This window comes from Brachypodium distachyon, chromosome 1, assembly GCF_000005505.3.
Source record: "Brachypodium distachyon strain Bd21 chromosome 1, Brachypodium_distachyon_v3.0, whole genome shotgun sequence".
Lineage (NCBI taxonomy): Eukaryota > Viridiplantae > Streptophyta > Magnoliopsida > Poales > Poaceae > Brachypodium > Brachypodium distachyon.
In genome coordinates this window covers 46,516,628-46,530,322 of record NC_016131.3, presented here as the reverse complement: position 1 = coordinate 46,530,322, position 13,695 = coordinate 46,516,628, and the positions used below count along the sequence as shown (strand labels likewise).

Below are 13,695 nucleotides of genomic sequence, written 5' to 3'. Positions count from 1 at the left end.
CTTTGTGACCACCAAGGGTGGACTGACGCGGGTGTACTCGTCCAAGGATTCCGAGAAAATGGTTGATTCGGAAACGACAGCATCGTTGCCTATGGGTAGTTCAAAGACTTCATGGACAGATTCGGGTGTGAGATCGAATGAACTGCCATCACATGGATCGAGCGACATGGTGGAGGTATTAATCCTCTGCAGTAACCATGCACTGAAGTGGAGGTTTATTTTTGGGAGGAGATGGAGCTTGTACATACCATGGAATCCCATACCGGATACGATGTTCTTCTTGAAGTCATCGAACTGGCCCATGATTGCACATATCTTCTGGACAGAAATTCTAGAAGTAAAAGTTTGGGATAGGTGAGCACTTGTTTGCGCGAGTGAATCTGGCTGCTCGCTGAATACATCATCGAAAAAAAGAGACAAGTTCTTCCGTGGGCATGCGTCAACCTTAGAACCTGTATAAAGCAAAGAAGAGATTGGACACGATGGATAAGATCATCAGTAAAGTTATGGCAGTAATTTTCAGGGCAGAACCAGAAGGCACCTCTGTGATCGATCTCTAAGTGCTCGTCCATTTGCGAACGGTGACGAAGCTTGCTGTGGAGCAAGCGGAGGCTGAGAGGGCAGCGAATGAAGACAGACGTGAGGACGTACTTGGGGTACTGTACGATAGAGGGTAAAAGATGTTTCGGCGGGTAGTTGGGCATGTAGCCTTGTTAAATTTGTTAGGTGGATGAGTAAATGAGGTTGGCTACGCGAGTTTGGAACTCACCTACAAGAGTTCCCACACCGGCTGGGCGAGAGGTGAATCTTTCGCACATCCGAGTGGCTGAAACAGCTGTGGCGAAAGGTTCATCTGTCAAAGGTAGAGAGCGGTGGGGGGGGGGGGGGGGGGGGTGAGAGGATGTCTGCCGGAAGCGCGAGGGTAAGTGTGAGAAGAGGAGAGCTCAGTACGGGGAGCTGCCTTTGGTGATGTGCATCAGCTGCAAGATGCGCCGCGTTCGTCGTTTCACAGCAACGACGGTGACGAACAGGGGCTGCGACTTCGTGAAGTGCATGAATCACAATGTAAGTTCGTTTTTCCATACCTGTATGAAAGGATATTGTAAATCTAAAGCCGATGTACTATTGACGAACATGAATCTTGTTCAGCCGCATGAAGGAGGGTGCGATTTCTGGTACTGGATCGACGAATATGCATGGTTTCTGGGAGAGACCGGTACTATTCCGAAAGAATCGCCGATGCTAATCCCTAAGGGGTGGGTGGAGTTGGAATCTGGGATCTGTGGAGACAGCACCTCAAGGCGTGCAGCTTCTGAAGATCTAGATGAAATAGTTAGGCCCCTACTGGGAATCGTAAAGGAGATATCTGAAATGATTAAAATGATAGTTTGCTTGTTGATTGTAATAATTGCTGTAATGTTGTACAAGAACTAGCTAAACAGTAATTTCCCGATGTTGGATTATTTGCTCCACGCGAATCGTGTTTCCCAATTTTTTTTTGAAAATGGTACTTAAAATAAACACCGGATTTTATTGCATGGCGAGTTGCAGAATGACATTACAAGCATGAAACAACAGCATGGGGTGGGAAAAGAAAAAAAGAGAGTGCTAGAAGTAGATGGTGTAATCTAACAGCCCGATTATCTACTCCTCATCGGACGATATGTCGATGGTGTTGCGGCCATCGGCGGAGGGGACAGCAGCGGGGCGGCCAACGGATCCTCCCGGACCTCCTTCATCAGCATTTGCGAGATCTTCGTCTGAATCATCCATCAAAGACTCTGAAAGAGAATCGTCACTGTCATGGCGAGATTGTTCTCTCGCTACACGGGCAGCTTTCTCAGCCTCGAAGCTCGCGATTGAGGCATGGCAAGCTAACTCCATGTCATCCAGAATAGCGTTGCGGGGGTGCATCGTGGAGCTGGACCCATGCATGGAGTACGGTGGTCTCATTGGGGGGGGATGGGTCAGGCTGTGTGGCGTATAGGAACTGCGAGATGTGGTGTGCGCGAAAGAACGGCCGGTGGCAGATGCTGAAACACAGGCTCTGTGGGAACGGGGATGGACGCTAGCAGAAGGTGAACAACGGCTGGCCGCCGGCGAATGGGTACGCGAGCAACCTGAACGGGTGCTGGCTTGCCGGGGCGACCTTGCTGGTGGTGGCGATTCATCTCCTGTCAGCCACCAATACAGAGAGTGCTTGCGGCCGGCCATGGGTGATTTTGGGAAAAGGAAAAGAGTGTGTGCTGGTGCGATGAGTTGGAGACGAAGGATGAGGCATCTTAAATGCAGCCGTGCGTGAGTATATGGTGTGATGGTCGATGAGAGAGCATGTCCGGTGACAAATGAATCATGCATTGAGGTAGCAATGGAAAATTGTTAATACGTGATCGGTAAGAAATGGTACTAAAAGTACGGAGTGATTTATGAAAAGTGGAACCAATTGTTTTTTCCTGATAACATTAAAATTAGTGATGACAACATTTTTTAATAACTATTTCATTAGGAAATAATACTTAACATGCGGAATGATCTTAAATAAAGTTTGGGACGACAAAAAAATAATAATTTGGTATAACAAAAATGTATAAAAATGTATCTTTTAGAAATAGTGCCTGAAAAATTCAAGGGGTATTTAAGGATTAATGTCGAAAAAATTTAAAATGTTTCGGGCCAACCTGATGTCCGATAAAAGAATCAGCACGAACGATGTGGGAAAAAAAATATGGCCAAGTTGCATTACAGGAACATAACAAAATCAAAATGGAACATACAAAAGATGTACCTGTTCAGCGTACATGTTGGCCCAGGTTTGGGCGACATGAGCCGATCCCGAGCAGGAAACGACGAACCCTGAACCTGTCCACAAACTCAACCTGTACCGGCCCATAACTAATAACCTGTGCCATCGCCAAAAAGGCCTGGCCTACGAACGCGAGTAAAAAAAATAAATGACTCCCATACTGGAACATGAACCGGCCCATGAAAAATCAACCATGACATGGACCATGAAGGGGGGCTTTTTATACTGGGCCATACTAGAAGGGGGGCTTTTTATACTAGTAATACGGATAGCATCAGTGCCGTGGGATGGTTAAATTGATGTACCGGATACAAGGAGCACTGGATCCCAAGAGCCAATAGTAATATTCGGTCTATTCACATGCTTTTCAACAAGTTAGGCTGAGGGACGAAAAATATAATCCAAACAGTCCACAAGAGTGAAGACATCCTGACGGTAGCAAGCCATGAAGTTAGATAATCAGGAGTCAAGCATGCATAAATCTCTTGAAACCTGAACAAATAGGCCCATTGTAGAGGGCAGAGTGACCAGGTTCTATTGGAGCACAAACATAGCACCTCTAAGATGGAGAATGAAGCGGTTCACAATATAATATAATCCAAATTTCACAAAAATGGTTGCTTCTTGGTCAGAACTAGTCTTACTCCATCTGTCCCGAATTAGCAGGCGTGGATGTGTATAAAAAATTAACTGACATGGATTTGTGTAAAAATCTTACGACATCATAAAATTTGTACAAGATGGAAAGTTAATTTGCGATCATCCCTGTCGCCGATCGCCTTGTTACCTGGGCACCTGGCCACGGACTGCATTCAGATCGTGTGAAAAGATTTTGACTAGCCTAAAACACGGATGATATCCCCAGGTGCATGGGCCGTGGTGATAGGCGGGTACCCACCTACGGTAGCGACCAGTACTTTCCGTGCGTCACATGGCCTTCCCTGATGTGTTTCAAGCCTGCTTTTGGATCCTTTCACTGAATTTGTCCTAGTCGACCTGAACGAATCCTTTAGAGACTAATTGGATTTCCACGAACATCCCTGCAGACCCATAGGCACCGCCTCGTCGAAGAGAGCATGATTCGTCATTCTATATTTCTCGGCCTCCGCGTATGTGGCAGCTATGATGTTCTGTTGCACTTTACGGCCTAGAATTCGCAAGAGACCACCAGTGCATTTTTCTATGTAGAGTTTTCCAGATGTCGCCTATTCACATCATTATATGAGTTTGTATAGCACTCACACGTCGCAACACTCTTTCCACATCACAGGATATTGTACTTCCTACTAGTACCAGCTCTCTCTCTCTCTCCTTTGTCTTTGCACTCCAAGAACTAACGAAACTAACTGGTAAGCATAAATATATAGGAACTGAAAAACCCCATGCATCTGGTATCCCACAATGAATGACGAGTACCTAGTCCAGCACTCTCATGTGCTATCAATAACACGTCAAAATGAGCTGGTCTCCATTTTCCGTCGTCGTCTGTAATACTCCTTCCGTCAGAAATTACTTGTCACAGATTTAGTACATATCTTATGATGTCAAGGTGAGTAGCATATAACTCTTTCTTATATATTTGAATTTTATACTTGTACGAACATGGTTGTTGCATGATTCCAGGAAAGAGAAGTAATCAGAGATTTTGCTCTGTTGTAACGGAAAACTCAGGCTTTCTACCCTCCGAACAAAACCTAAAGTTAAAGTTTTATTGAAATCGAACAAGCTAAAGACAAAGTGGTAATGCACCTAAACTACTTTAGGAAAAACAATTCATAAAAGGGAACGCATAGGGAGCAAACGTTCGCTCCCTAACCTTAGAGCACAAAGGGAAATTGCCACCCTGTAAAACTAAAGTTGCCACCTTCGCCGATTAAAATTGTCACCATATCACAGAGCTAAAGTTGCCAGTCACGAGGGATAAGTTTTCACTGACTCTTCACTAAAGTTGTCAACAGAACATGGCGTGATTGTAACCACATCTTTTCGGTCGGACGATCAGCAAGGGTTCGCTCCAAGAAGCTAGGGAGCAAACATTCGCTCCTTATAAGTTCCGATTCATGAATCCACGGTTTGAGGGGCATTGATTTTAAGAAACCATGAATTTGTCAAGACGTTGTGATTGTGTTTTACCACCACACCAACGTTAGAGTTTCTTCAAATTTTCTCTATTTTTTAAAAAGTGTTGTAAAAACAAATCCTTCCACGCTTTTGAATAATTGAAATATTTGGTGGTTTAACTCTGAAACCCTATAAATTTTTGGATTCAGCTCAAGTTTAGAACAAAGAAGGATATTTTGATTTTGGAATCGACCTGAGAGAAACTTTTGTAGGTGAAACTGCCGCCAGACCTTGCAAGGTTCAGAACGACAATTGATAGTAATAGTCAGTTAGGCACAAACATTTCGGCTAGCACTGATGGTGTATGTGTAAATGTATAGGCCACAGCGTAGAATACAAACTTACCGATCAATACACGACAAGAACCAGTTAATGAAACTATAAATTCTTCATTGTGTTCTTCATGATAAGGCCACACCTTGAACCTCGCTACCGTCTCCTTCTACGGCAATGTTAAGCACATCAATTAAAAGAAACATACTGTGGTCAAGCACGGCACCCAGCGGACTGTGACGCAAGAAAATAAGATACTCCCTCCGACGCATATTACTTATCTCAAATTTGCTCAAATATGAATGTACCTATGTTTCAAAGCATCTAGATATATGTAATATTTCGACATGTAATTCCGACCGGAGGGAGTATATTTTGCCATGATTTTTTTAATCAAAATTTGAGTTTATTTTTTTCTCTTTTGAAGATGATTATGTATTGCACATATGTAATACTGTAAATATCATAGTGTAGTGGATCAGGTTCATATGTTATTCATGTCTTAAATTCAAAATTTCAAAAGGGTTTTTTCGTCTGTAACCAAAACCTTGTCGCTAACACAAAAATCACCATACATCATGCCAGAAAATACACATTCCTTTTTCCAAGTTTTGCATCTATATTTTTTTTTTGCTCGCACGAATGGACCCAATATGCATTGGCCGGTCTAGATTCCCTCTTTGCTTAGCTTACATACTTGCCCTCTTTGCATCCAAATGGATGGATGTACTGTATATATAAAAGAGCACTAGAAGATGAGGACGGGCTCGGATGGAATAAAGGCAAAAGATATGTAAATGGAGATAAGTAGGTGAGATGCATCACACAAATTAAGACCTTGCATGCTTTTTTTTGGGGGGTGGGGGGGGGCACGGGCAGGAGCACTGCCTTTTCATTAAGAAGAAAGCAACAAGTATTTACAGAGATGTGGTGTTTTTACTATGCTGGGGGAACACCCAAAACCCCCGTACACCGAGCACCTAGTCCGGCTCTAAGACAAGGCCAACGGCATTGAGACCGAAGGCAACGCTACGCTGGATGATGTCCTCAAAAGTCCTGTGGGCAACCTCGACGTAGATGAGACGAGAGTGGTTGAAGATGTGGCGGTTGCGTTCCTTCCAGACGTTCCACCAGACGTATATGAGGTGGCCACTTGCTCTTCTCCTAGCAGTTTTGCCGGTATGGGGAAGGGAGGCATCCCACCACTCGTTAATGGAGTCGAAAGATTCAGCCAGAGCCGTGATCACACCCGTCCAGTGACACACAAGACGCCGAACCTCCCTGGTGAAAGGGCAGTCCTTGCAAAGGTGAGTGGCTGTCTCCTGGCCCCCTAAACAGAGCTGACATGTGGGATCGTGGGGCCAGCCGCGGATGGCGAGCCTATCAGCGGTGAGAATGCGGTTGTGCAGGAGGAGCCAGGAGAAAACTCTGCATTTTGGCTCCATGTGTGCCTCCCAGACTTTGGAGGTTAAGAAGCGCGGGTGGGAGCCAACGAACTGGGCCAGGTAAGTGGAGCGGCAGGAGTAGGCGCTATCCGTGGTCCAAACCCAGGTGATGGAATCCGGGCGTTGGGGGTCCAGGACGATGGAGCTGACAATGTTGGCGACATCGACGAATTCATGCAGCTGCGCGAGGGAGGAGAGCCGGCCGACCGCTCTGATCCAGTTTCCGTCCGTCATCTCTTTGCATACTGATATGTTCTTACGGGATGCAATCTTGAAGAGCTCAGGAGCCCGGCAGCAGAAGGCTCCAGCCCCAGACCAGTTGTCGAGCCAGAACTGAGCCGTGTTACCGTCCCCCACCGTGATCCTGGTGGAAGCACAAAACAACGCCATATCCGCACTATCACAGGGTAGACAGGAACCAACCCAAGGCCTGTCAGGTTCGGTCCATTTGAGCCAAGGCCATCGAAGTCTAAGGTCCCTCCCGAAGCATTCGATGTCCGCGTACCGAGGCCGCCCAGGGTCTTTGGTCTGCACATCGTCTTCCAGTTGATCAACGCATGACCGCCCCCAGCAGTCTCACTGTCATCACCCTTCCGGATGAAACCCCTGGAGATTTTGTCGAGCTTTGCGCGGACCCATTTTGGTATGTTGATGACCGAGAGGTGGTAGGTCGCCATAGAAGTGAGGACCGCCTTGGCGAGCGTCACACGCCCAGCCCAAGAGAGGTTCTTACCCTTCCAACCCTCGAGGCGGCCCCCAACCTTGTCAATGAGGGGCTGGAAGTCGACCTTCCGCAGCCTACGAAAGTGAAGGGGCAATCCAAGATATTTGCCAGGGAAGGAGGCAATCTTAGCCGGAAAGCCCGCGAGGATGTCCGTCAGATTGATCTCCTCACAACGGATCGGGAAAGCCTCAGACTTGGAGACAGTCGTGATGAGACCACTAGCCTCCCCAAAGAGATGGAGGATGGCCGAGATGGAGTCGATCTCCTCCTTGATCGGATTGGCGAAAATGCCAGCATCGTCAGCATAAAGGGAGATCCTACAACGGACCGAGCGGACCGAGCGGGCACCCACAGGTTGCAGAAGGCCGCATTCCTCAGCCCGGCATAGGATAACCTGGAGAGGATCAATGGCCAAGATGAAGAGCATGGGAGAGAGAAGATCCCCCTGGCGCAAGCCGCGTTGTCGTAGCACGGGGCTTTGAAACCGGGGGTGTGCGGGCACCACCTTTTTAGGTTCGGCAGGGGCGACGGGGATCGCTCCGGCGATCGCCGGCGGGGCCGATGCGTACGTGACCTGCAAAGTACACTACAAACACATGCATGCACGTTTTACCCAGGTTCGGGCCACCCGAAGGTGTAAAACCCTACGTCCTGCCTGTCTAAGCTTGTATTATCAAGAGATTAGGTGTTTACAGGTTGCCAAGGAAGAGTCCACGGGTGCTCTCTTTCTGGCTAAGTGCTCTTTACCACTCTGAGTTAGCACTAGTGCTCTACTATGAGACGGTCGAACCCTAGGACTGAATGAATCGAACCCTTTGACCGCTGGCGGAGGTCCTCCTTTTATAGTCAAGGAGATACAACAGGTGCCACGATGCATGGGTGACAAACGACGAGCAGGGAGCCTAGGCAGCTCCCCCTTGGTGCGCTGGCGTGCATGCAGATGCGCCAGCCCCACGACTAGGGGTCTAACAGCCTAAAGGCTAGCCTGGGACAGTCACTGTTGGCTTGACTAGACGGATAACCCCCCTCATGTTGGCTGAATGAGGGAGTCTTGTGCTATACTCCTCGTCCTGGTGACTCCGCACATGGGGCGCCAGTCGCGCGCCCACGTGGCGCTCCTGCTCTGCGCGCTCGGCCTCGCCCTCGGAGCAGAACCAGCGCCCTGGAACGCCTCCTACCGGGAAGTGACTTCTCGGGAAGTGCCCATGCGGGAATATTCCCCGAAGCCCCGCTAGCCCTGCCGGGCTGGTAGCTTGCCGGGCAGCTTGTACTCAGCTGCCCGGGGTTTGACCCTTCCTGGGATCGGGCGATGCGACCCACGCGTCGCGCAGCGGTGGTAAATGTTATTCACTCTCTTTAACATTTAAGTAACTAGGAAAGTCATATTATTCACTCTCTTTAACATTTAAGTAAATGTTGGAAATCATTTCTGATCGATTCAAATATTCCAACGATGCTTTCAATGGTCATGGCATCCAAATTGGATACTTGGGATGTTAATAAATCCTTCAAAAAGAAAATAGGATTTACCAAGATTAAAAAATAATCCATATAAACTCATAAGATGCAAATGGGTCCAAATAAAATACTTTGGACTTATATAAATCTCCCAACAATGTTGTATAATTTGGATAGTCATATTAATTCACTGTTTTGTTGAATATTCAAACATGGTGTGGAAAAATTTAAATAAGTCTTAAAAATTTCAAATCCTTTAGAAATTCACAACCAAAATATTTTCAAAGCCATTATTTTATTTAAAATAATTATCTTGTTTAACATTCCAAAATGGGAAAATTCTGGGATGTTACATTGCTGCAGACCCAAGTGTGTCCGCACCGGAGGCGGGCGCCATGGTGATCGAGGTCACGAGGATGGCGGAGGAGCCGGAGGCAGTCCCCGCGCCAACCCCTGCCGCGTCGGCAGCAACAGCGGCGGCAACCACCGCCACCATCGGAACGGCGCCGGGCGACGCGCCAGTGGCCCCGGGCGCCACCGGCGCGGATTCCCTCGCCACCTAGCAGGAGGCGGCCCCTGTTGGAGGCGCGGCAACCCTGCCAGCCCCGCAACCCTCAGACGCGGGTGCGGGAGAGGTTGCAGCGGAGGAGCGGCACGATGCTCCTCCGCGAACGGACGACCCCCCGCCCAGCCAGACGGTGGTAGCGGGGGCTTCATCTTCGTTGCCACCACCTTCGGCACCGAGCTCGAGACCCTTGCCGGGGTGGCTTGGAATCCCCTCACCTGGGATCCGAGCGTCTTCGAGCGCCGGCACCGGTTCCTGGACACCATCAGGGACCAGCAGGAGGCGTTCGTCACCTCCTTCAACCAGGTGCGGCGGGACATGGAGAAGGAGCGGCGGGAGCTCTCTCGGCTCTGGGAGGAGACCCGCCTCGCCCGGGAAGAGGCTCGCCTGCCTGGGAAGCCTTGGAGGATGCCACGGTGCAGGTCGTCCCCGAGGCGGAGCTCCACCGGCAGCTGGACGCCCTGCGCGCCGAGCACCAAGAGGCCTTGTGCTCGCTGCAGGCGGCGCAGGCGAAGGCTGAGGAGGAGCACAAGAAGGTGCTCGCCACGACCCAGGCTTGCCTTGACGAGAAGAGCGACCTGATCGCCAACTACGCTGGTAAGATTCAGGGCTTGGCCGTCAAGCTGGAGGTGCAGGTCAAGGCCACCGAGAGCGCGGTGACCGCGGCGGCCCAACACGAGCTCCAGCTCAACTCCGCCAAGGATAAGGTGGCCCGGCTCGAGATCGAGCGGGCCACTGTCCGGGAGGAGCTCTCCAAGGCCGTCGAGGATATCGTGGTCAAGGATGCGGAGATCAAGTCCCAGGAGGGGCGTGTCCGCAAGGCCAAGAGGGTCGCGAACGAGGCCCGGCTCCATCATGGCATGCTGATCGGGCAGCGGAAGCTGGAGACCGAGAAGCTGCTCAAGATCGCCACCGTGCTGCGCGACCTGCTGCCTCAGTTCGACCTGCAGGCCGTGGAGGTGGACAGGACGGACGTCACCATGCTGATCCCCTTCTTCTCCGACTTGGTGGGGAAGCTGGGGGCGCTCGACGTCTGGATCGCCAAGTTCTGCACCGACGAGGTTGCCAACTGTGCCAGGGAGGTTGCCGGGAAGATCCTTCCGCGGATACACCTCCACCACCCGGAATTCACCTTCGAGACGCTGCTGGACGCCTGGTCGGACAGCGAAGACGAGCCCACCCACACCCAGGCGGTGAAGGGGTTCGTCGACGAGGTGGTGGAGCGGATACAGCGGAAGCCGGACCCCGAGCCGCTCCCGGAGCCCCCGACAGAGGACGCTGGCAACTAGTCGCTGCAGCCCCCCGGCCGGTCCTTGTCGCTTTTTCGTTATCTCCTCTTATTTTCGTTTCCTGCAAGTATGGCGCATGGCGCCGTTTGAACAATTTTCCTTTGATTAGTCCAGTGTTATCGTTCGTTACTTGTTAATTCAGCTTATTAATTCTGCTAAATTTTGTTCCTCGTTCCCGGGGTTGCCTTGCGGGGTGGATCCCTTTGCCCTTGTGTGTTTTGCCTTGTGTTGTCGGGGACTCGCGCGCCACACACTTAACCGGACCAGGGACCCGGGACGGACCCGCAGTGCCGACCTGGGGCCAAGCAGCAGCGGTGAGCCACTCCGCTTGCGGGATAACTACTCCCGGACATGCTCTCCTGGGACGGACCCGGGAGCCGCATGGGGAGCGTACTCCCCCGCAAGCGTCCTTCTAACACCCTGGCCACACGCAGGTTCCAGGGCCACGCTTGGCGAGGCAACGTTCAGTTATACTTAGTTCAGTTTCCAGAGAGTCCTTTGTTCAAGTTTTAAGCACTTAGCTTTCGTTTAGTCCCATGCTCAGAATGCTTGCCGGAAAGGTGCGCCTGGAGCACCGCCCTTGAGAGAACCTGTTTGAGGGATGTGGCAGGAACGCCGCGATAGGATCGCCGCCGGCAACAAGCGCCCGCGACGATGCTACCGCCGTGTCCCCGTAGCAACCCTCGCTTTCAGGGAAAACCCTGGCCTTTGGAGGAATCCTCTCCGAGAGTTGCCACAAGACCGTCGTGACTTCCTCGCCACCAGCTGCACCTTGCCGGGGGCGGCAGGCGCGGGTGGCGAAGACATCACGACGTTCCAGGGGCAGCCCTCGCTTCCGGGGAAACCTGTGCTTTCGGGGGAACCTGTCCCGAGGGGTGCAGCAAGACCGCCGTGACATCCTCGCCACCAACGACACCTCGCCGCAAGCAGCAGGGGCGGGTGCCGAAGACATCACGGCGTTCCCATGGCAGCCCTTGCTTCCTGAGAAGTCTACCTCTGGAGGTGCCCTCCGGAGGGATGCGGCAGGGGCACGATGGCAGTGCACCCGTCGTCGCCGAGCGCGGATGGCATGCACCCCCATCGTGTCTCCGCGGCGCCCCTCGCTCCTTGCGGAGATACCCATTGGAAGGATGCGGCAAGGGCACTATGGCCGTGCACCCGTCGGCACCGAGCGCTGATGGCATGCACCACCACAGTGTCTCCGCGGCAACCCTCACCCCGGAGCCACTTAATAGAGGAGGCGCGGCAAGGGCACGGTGGCCGTGCACCCGTCGGCGCGGAGCACGGATGGTATGCACCAGCACCGTGGCTTTGCGGCACCCCTCAGCGTGGGCTCAGTGGAGGGATGCGACAAGGGCGCTATGGCAATGCACCCGCCGGCGCCGAGCGCGGGAGGAATGCATCACCATAGCGCTTCTGCAACACCCCTCACCTTTGCATCCCCTTGCCTGGTTTTGCTCTGAGCTATTCCATGGCTGGGGCGCCCCTTTTATAGGCGCGGGGGAGGGGTTTGCCACCGCGCATGCCGAGTCACCGTGGCACATGCGGCACCCCGCCCCTTGAAGTGCGGTACGGTCTTCGCCTCCGCGCATGCCAAGTTGCTCTGGCACACGTGGCGGCTTCCTCTTGAGTCAGGGGCCTCGAAGTGCGGTAAGTCCCTCGTAATGCGGTCGCTCCACACCACAAGGCACCAACGCACACCGCAGCCCGTGGGCAGTCCACGAGCATTACAGTGCGCAAGATTCCATCTTTTACCCAGCACGTTAGATTCTTACCAAGCCCGAGATACTGCAAGAAATTTTTGAAATTCATGAAAACACAGAGCAGTATGCATAACTCTCTTGCTTCCCAGTCCCCGGGCACAGAAGGGTCGACGCCAAACTTGGATGTGAGCATCTTTTATTCCCAGACGCAGCGACTGCGTGATGCACGTTGCGGGAAGCCCGGCAACTGCATGCCTCGTGCCGGACTGAAACGGCAACGGGATAATGTTTTTGAGGCTCGGGCAGCCCCCTGCTCACAACCAAGTATGGGAAGAGACTTCTGTGCACCTAGAGCAGGAGAAAGAAGGGGAAGGAACATGCATATAAACAAGGCAATTGAAATTCGAGCAAAAGCACTTATCTTTATTCAAAGTAACTAGTGGTTTACAAACGGGGGTTGCCCGGCTACACTAGTTTGAGAGATATGCATCGGCGGCATCACCTGAGGGTCGGGCTCCTTTCGTTTGCTCAATATTCCAGCTATTTTGCACCGGCAAGCCTTCTTTCGTTTCCAGTCGGACAGCCCCCCGCCTGGTTATCTGCACTACCCGGAAGGGGCCCTCCCATTTTGGAGTCAACTTGTTCCCGCCCTTCGTTCCTTGTATCCGGTGCAGGCAAGGTCTCCGTTCTCGAGTCTCTGCTGGTAGCGCGCCGCTTGCACAACAGCCCGGCATCGAAGCTCTTCGATGAAGTTCAGATCGTCGACCCGTTGCTCGTGTTGGCTGGAGTCGCCGTACGCGCATACCCGGGCAGATCCGTGCTAGAGCTCGAGGGGCAGCACCGTTTCTGCCCCGTAGACAAGGGCGAAAGGAGTCTCGCCCGTTGCCCGACTAGGTGTGGTCCTGATGGACCACAGCACGGGCTGGAGTTCCTCGATCCAGTGCTTCCCGTGGCCTTTGAGCTTGTCAAAGGTTCTCGTCTTGAGCCCCTGCAGCACCTCTGCGTTGGCCCTCTCCGCCTGTCCGTTGCTCCTTGCGTGAGCAACCGACGCGAAGTGAATCTTGGCGCCCATGCCCTCGTAGTTGGCCTGGAACGCCGCGCTCGTGAATTGTGTGCCATTGTCGGTCATGATGCCGTTAGGCACACCAAACCGGCACACAATGCTCTTGAAGAACTTGATGGCCGCCTGGGCGGTCACCTTTCGAACTGGCTCCACTTCGACCCACTTGGAGAACTTGTCGATGGCCACGAGCAAATACTCGTAGCCGCCAATTGCTCTCGGTAGCTTACCGACGATATCCAGCCCCCAGACCG

The 13,695-nt window shown here is 51.9% G+C and overlaps 1 long non-coding RNA gene across 1 annotated transcript; it reads left to right on the top strand.

Moving 5' to 3' along the window:
* The first annotated feature begins 880 nt into the window (after positions 1–880).
* Positions 881–1,478, top strand: LOC112269888. Its single transcript, XR_002962119.1, has 2 exons — positions 881–1,065; positions 1,150–1,478. It is a non-coding gene; the product is annotated as an uncharacterized LOC112269888 (long non-coding RNA).
* Positions 1,479–13,695: the final 12,217 nt, after the last annotated feature.